Source organism: Mesoplodon bidens (assembly GCF_964165515.1).
Source record: "Mesoplodon bidens genome assembly, chromosome: 1".
Taxonomy (NCBI): Eukaryota; Metazoa; Chordata; class Mammalia; order Artiodactyla; family Ziphiidae; genus Mesoplodon; species Mesoplodon bidens.
In genome coordinates, this window is record NC_138176.1 from 69,198,179 (window position 1) to 69,203,780 (window position 5,602).

Below are 5,602 nucleotides of genomic sequence, written 5' to 3' on the forward strand. Positions count from 1 at the left end.
ATAAAAGTTGCCTTTCTGTATAATATTGTGTTTCCACAAATATTTTTATTAACCCAAAGACCATAGTGGTATGAAAAGAGACATCAACGAGGGCTCACCCTGCAGGGTTAAGTGCCAGGTTCAGTTCTTGTGCCGCCTTGGACAGTGGGCTTCGGGAGCCCTCAGAACAGAGCCTGAGTCCTGGCTGCCACTTCCTGGTCAGGTCATGGGCAAGCTCCTCAACCTCCCAGAACCTTCTCTGGGTTTGCTTTTCTGCAGCGTGAGATGAATAACTTTCAGCATTCTTACAAGGCTCAAATGATCTCCTCGTCCACTTGAAAATACCTGCCCAGGGTCTGGTTGCTGACAGAGCTTCTAAACGCGTCCAGTCTCTCAGCCGCCCAGCAGACCTGCTGGCCTCTGCGGGACAATGAGTCGCGTCTGTAGCGCTGTCGGGGGAAGGTCAAAGTGAGAGCAAGTGCATTGAAAGTGCAGTTACCTGTGTGGGCCGCGGAAGTCACTGGCCTGTAGAACTGCTTGCACAAAGGACTAGGATGCTTGAGGATGCCTCCAAATACCGTCCTCATCAGCTCTGGCCCGGAAATAAAATACGACAAGCGAGAGAGGCACGGATAGGTGAGGATTTTCATGGAAAACCCATGGTTGCAGAATAGGATGTCAGCTCTGAAGTCAGATTCAGGTTCAGCTCCTGATGTTCCCAACCATTAAGGGTGCTGCCGTCCCGCAAGGCTGCCCTGAAGATGGAAGAGCCTGAGGTCGCGGGGGGCTGCGACCTGCACGAGGACATGCAGCTGGTAAAGCTGAGGCCCATGGTCTCCCTAGGGCCGCGCCTGGCTCTGAACTTGATGCCTGGTAGTCGCACATGGACGGTCATCGCCCTCTGCCTTCCCGCTTGTCCTCTTTCTCATCCCCGCCACCTCTTTCCAGCTCCTCCCTCTAGTACTCCAGTCCCAGCAACCCTGCGTCCCCACCAGGACCTGGAGCCCATTGGTCAGCTCATCTCACTGCCCCTCACCCCTCGTGTCCCTGTCTACCTCTTTCCCAGGCTGCACCCCATGGGCCAACGTGCTGTGATCCGCCCGCCAGCCTCTTTATCAAGCTTCCCTGGTAAAGCCTTGCCCTCTGCTCCTGCACGTGGGGAGCTGAGCCAGGCTGGTGAGAAGCAGCCATCTGGTTTCTACCACAACTCATTCCTGGTGAGCCCGGGGTCCGTGCGGCCTCCTTCCTCATTGATCGAGGCCCTGTGCCATCCTGGGCGACCACTTCTCAGTCTTTGCAGTGTTCTCCAACCTCGCCGCTCCATCCTCCCGCCCATGAGCTTGCTTCCTGTTTCTCTGGGGACTTAGAAGCAAATAGGAAGGCCTCCTCAACCTCCCCCCACACCTACCAAATCGCTGTGGACTGTACCCTCACCTAACTGCTGCCTCCCCCACCCCGCCTCTCTATACCCCGGCACCCAGCCTTGTTTTTCTCATTAGGACTTTCCACTTTCTAACCTACTATAGATTTCTCTTGTTTCCCCACCAGGAAGTAAGCACCTGAGATGTTTGTCTCTTGTTCTCTGCTCTATGCCCAGCGCCCGGACAGTGCCTGCCTGGCATTTAATAGATGCTCAGTAAGTAATTGTCAAAGGAACGATCTTGGAGTTCCTTTTAGTCACAATGTGGGCCCGCCTGGATTGGTCCTCTAATTTCCTTTCCTCTCTGGCACCCTTGTTCAATCAGTTGACCTTTGTCCCCACTACTCCATTGGAACCCTTTCTGTCCAGGTCTCCATTGCTCACCCAGTGGTCAGTTCTCAATCCCCATCTCAGTTGACTCTTGGGCAGTACTGACAGCTCAGCAGTGAATTGATCCTTCCTCCACGAGACAAGAACCAAGACTTCCTGGAGGACCAGTCGCTCTAGGTTTCCCCTTCCCTCACTGACTTCTCAGTCTCTGGCTCCTGTTCCCCTCCTCATTGGCCCACATTTAAAAGTTGGGGTGCCCCAGAGCACAGGCCTGGACCATTCCTGTCCTTCGTCTCACTAGACCTTCTCCGCATGTCTAATGACCCTAAGTGCTATCCGTTTGCTCATCTCTCCCAAACTTGTGTCTGTCCTGGGCCTCTCCCCAAAACTCTAGAATCCTGTACCCAACTGCCTACCTAACAGGTAGAACACTGTTTACATCTTGGTTTGTTTCCTCTGCAATCAGATACAAATAAATTTAGGCACTTCACCTTTTTTTAAATCAGCTCGTACCATACACGTCTTTCTCTGAATGTCCAATAGACATCTCAGAAAATTTTCAAAACTAAGCTCCTCACCTCCCCCCCTTCTCTTACCCACCTCATTAGATGGCAACCCCATTCTTCCAGTGGCTCAGACTAAAAACCCGAAGAGTTACCCCACTTCCATCAGTAACATTTATGGAGTGCCTCCCATACACCCGGGTTTTGCCCAAGGCACAAAGAATAAGATTGCCTAGGCTGAGGTAACCTTAAATAAATCTGCTTGACAAGGACAATAATTTGTTCTTGTACAATAAAAGTATAGGAAGAAATTAAAACCAAAGCTTTAAAATTCATATTTCCTGCCTCTTTCCTTTTCTCCCCTTATTACTCTGCCCAAAAGACTTAACCTAAGTAAGGAAAAACAGGATTAGTGAAAAGGCTTGGAAGTGTGCTAATGTGTTCTTGGATGGAAGATTATCTTGCAGTAGGCCAGGCCTTGACTTTGTGTTGTGCACATAGCATGGACCATCCTCAGCAAGAATAAGAGTGTGTGTGTGTGTGTGTGTGTGTGTGTGTGTGTACATGTGTATGCGTGCACACGCACATCATTGACCCCAGAGTCAGGAGACCTGGATTGTGTTCTCAGCTCCATCACCAACTGTGTGACAAATGCCCTCCTCTCTCTGGACTTCAGTATCCAGACAGTGGAATGAGGTTTTCTCAGTTTTATTGTTCTGTGAACATTCTCTAAGGATAGCCCGTGACTAGGTTCTTATGGAACCTTCCTGGGCCAAGAACTGCCTTTCATTACAGAAGTGGGGGTACAGAGGCCAAGAGATTGGGCAGGTCTCCAGAAGAACCTCAGCATCTTAGAATATCTGAGCTGGAAGAGACCTTAGGAATTATGTCCTGTTTCCATGGGTCTCCAGTTTCTATGAGGTCGAATGGAAGCCTTGTTAACAATGCAGATCTTTGGAAATTTTGATTCTGTAGGTCAGGGCCAAGGCCTAGAAGCTGCACTTTAGCAAGTTTCCCAGATGATTCTCAGGCAGGTGGTGTAAGGACAGTAGTTGAAGAAACTCTGCTCTAGTCTGAGTCCCTCATCGGATAGATGCCCTGAGTTGGGAGGTGACTTACCCAGTCATTATAGCAGCATCGTGTTTGTCTTGTGCCAGGCACGATGGAAACACTTTACCAGTGTCAACTCGTTTAGACTCCATGACCCCCTGCAAGGTAGATCCTGTGATCGTCCCCATCTACAGATGAAGAAAGTGACCCCCGGGAGGTCATGGAACTTGCCCAGTTCCACCCAGCCAGGAGTTTGGGTCCCAAGGTCCTGGTTGAGCTGGTGGCCCCAAAGCCAGGATCAGATCCAGCCCAACTTGCCTGCCTGGGTGGGTGATGTGTTTTCAGAGAACAACCTGCTGTTGTGATATTCATGAAACATGACCTCACCTCTGTGGGAGCTTATCACACCCTCTTCTTTTTAATTTCTTTTTTCTAAGTAACATGAACAAAAGAGAAAAATCAGAAAATACAACAAGTAACGAGGAAAAATATTTCCATCACCCAGAGATGTTGATGACAAATGTGATTCTAGTCCTGATGCCAGCTTGACGCCTGCTGGGACACCCCAGCCTGGGAAACCCCAACCTCCATACTTCTCATGCATCTTCTCATTAAGCCCGTTCAACAGCCAAGGAGGTAGAACACTGTTTACATCTTGGTTTGTTTCCTCTGCAATCAGATACAAATAAATTCAGGCACTTCACCTTTTTTTAAATCAGCTCGTACCATACACATATCTTTTTGCTTTTTCACAAAGCAAATTGTCATAAATATCTCTTCTTGTCAAAGAATGTGTTGACCTCACTGCTCTGATTCCCCATCTCATATCCCATCATGACCCCTGCAGTTTGAACCTGTTTGTGAAGGGTCCAGAACAGTTCTGGGCAGATGGCAGGTGCTCCACAAAAAAAAAGCCCTCTTTTTCTTCAAGTTCCAAGGAAATCTACAGGCCACTCCAGCTGTTTCATGTTGTGTTTTCTTCTCGCCACCAGATGGCAGTATAGCCCCTCACAATAAGCAGAGACCATGACTGGAGGACCTCAAAATGCCAAGGCTGGCCCCAGAGGCTGCTGGGGCCACTTGTGCTCACCTGAGCCCCCCACCCCACATAGAAGCCTGTTGGCAACATAACATTCTCCTCCCCAGTTGGAGGGATGTGTCACTAGGAAGGGAAGTCACTTGCTCATTTATTTTTCCACCTTGCTGAGTGCCAACAATGTCCCAGGCTCCTGGGTTCAAGTGGCTCTAAGAGCAGACGCCACAAAACAGCTGTGTGAACTTGCCACGGTTCTCTGGGTTCTCATGTCTCCTCTGTACGAATGGGCTTTAAAAATAGCTCCAACTCATGGTGACCCGTGAAAACCCGATGCTAAGTAAAGGAAGCCAGACATAGAAGTTCACATGTGATGCATGATTCCATTTATATGAAATGCCCAGAATAGGCAAATCCATAGAGAAAGACAGCAGATGAGCAGTTGCCAGGGGCTGGGGGAGGGCGGGATGGGAAGTGACCGCTCATGAGTTTGGGGTTCCCACTTGGGTTGATGAAAAGATTCTAGAACTAGATAGTGGTCGTTAAGGACTGAATTGTGTCTCCCTCCCCCAAAAGTGAGGCCGTAAGGCTGGGACCCGATCCCATAGGACCATGTCTTTATAAGAAGGGACCCCAGAGGTGATCAGGAAGTAGGGACCGGGGCTTCCCTGGCTCCTAAGGGATGACCTCTGTGAGTTCACCCACAGGATGCCTGGAGGGGTGAATCAGGATGGGTCTGCTCTCCTCCCTCTGGCTTCAGGACAAAAGTATCCTGTGTCCTGCGCCCCAGAGCTGGTCTCACCATCTCCTGAGAACCCTCTAAACCAGCTGGGCCTGGCCCATGATGTGCAGACAGAGGAGAGAAAGGAATTGTGAAAACCCTGTCTCTCTCGCAGAACCCTGGCTTTCCAATCTGTTGTCTTGCTGCAGTATTTGTTCTGCATGCCAGAATCAGAATAGGACCTGGAGCTTTCTCTCTGCTTCCTCTGTGATCTTCCTGACCCCACCTCCACCCAAGGCAGATAGATGTTTTTGATCATCAAGGAGGAAGTTCTCAGAAGCAAAAGAGAAACAAACTGAATAATTTTCCAAGCAGTACCCTTTAGAGTTAAACATACATAATGCAAAAGTATAAACGTGATTCAGCCTGGGGCCAATAGCAATGCAAAATAATTCTTGTCTACGGACAGGCAGACCCTGTCCTGTCCAGCAGAGGTTCAGCTGGCTTCTCCCCTGATGTAAGAAAATAGCCCTGCCTCCATTTCATATCATTTCAATATTCCTGAC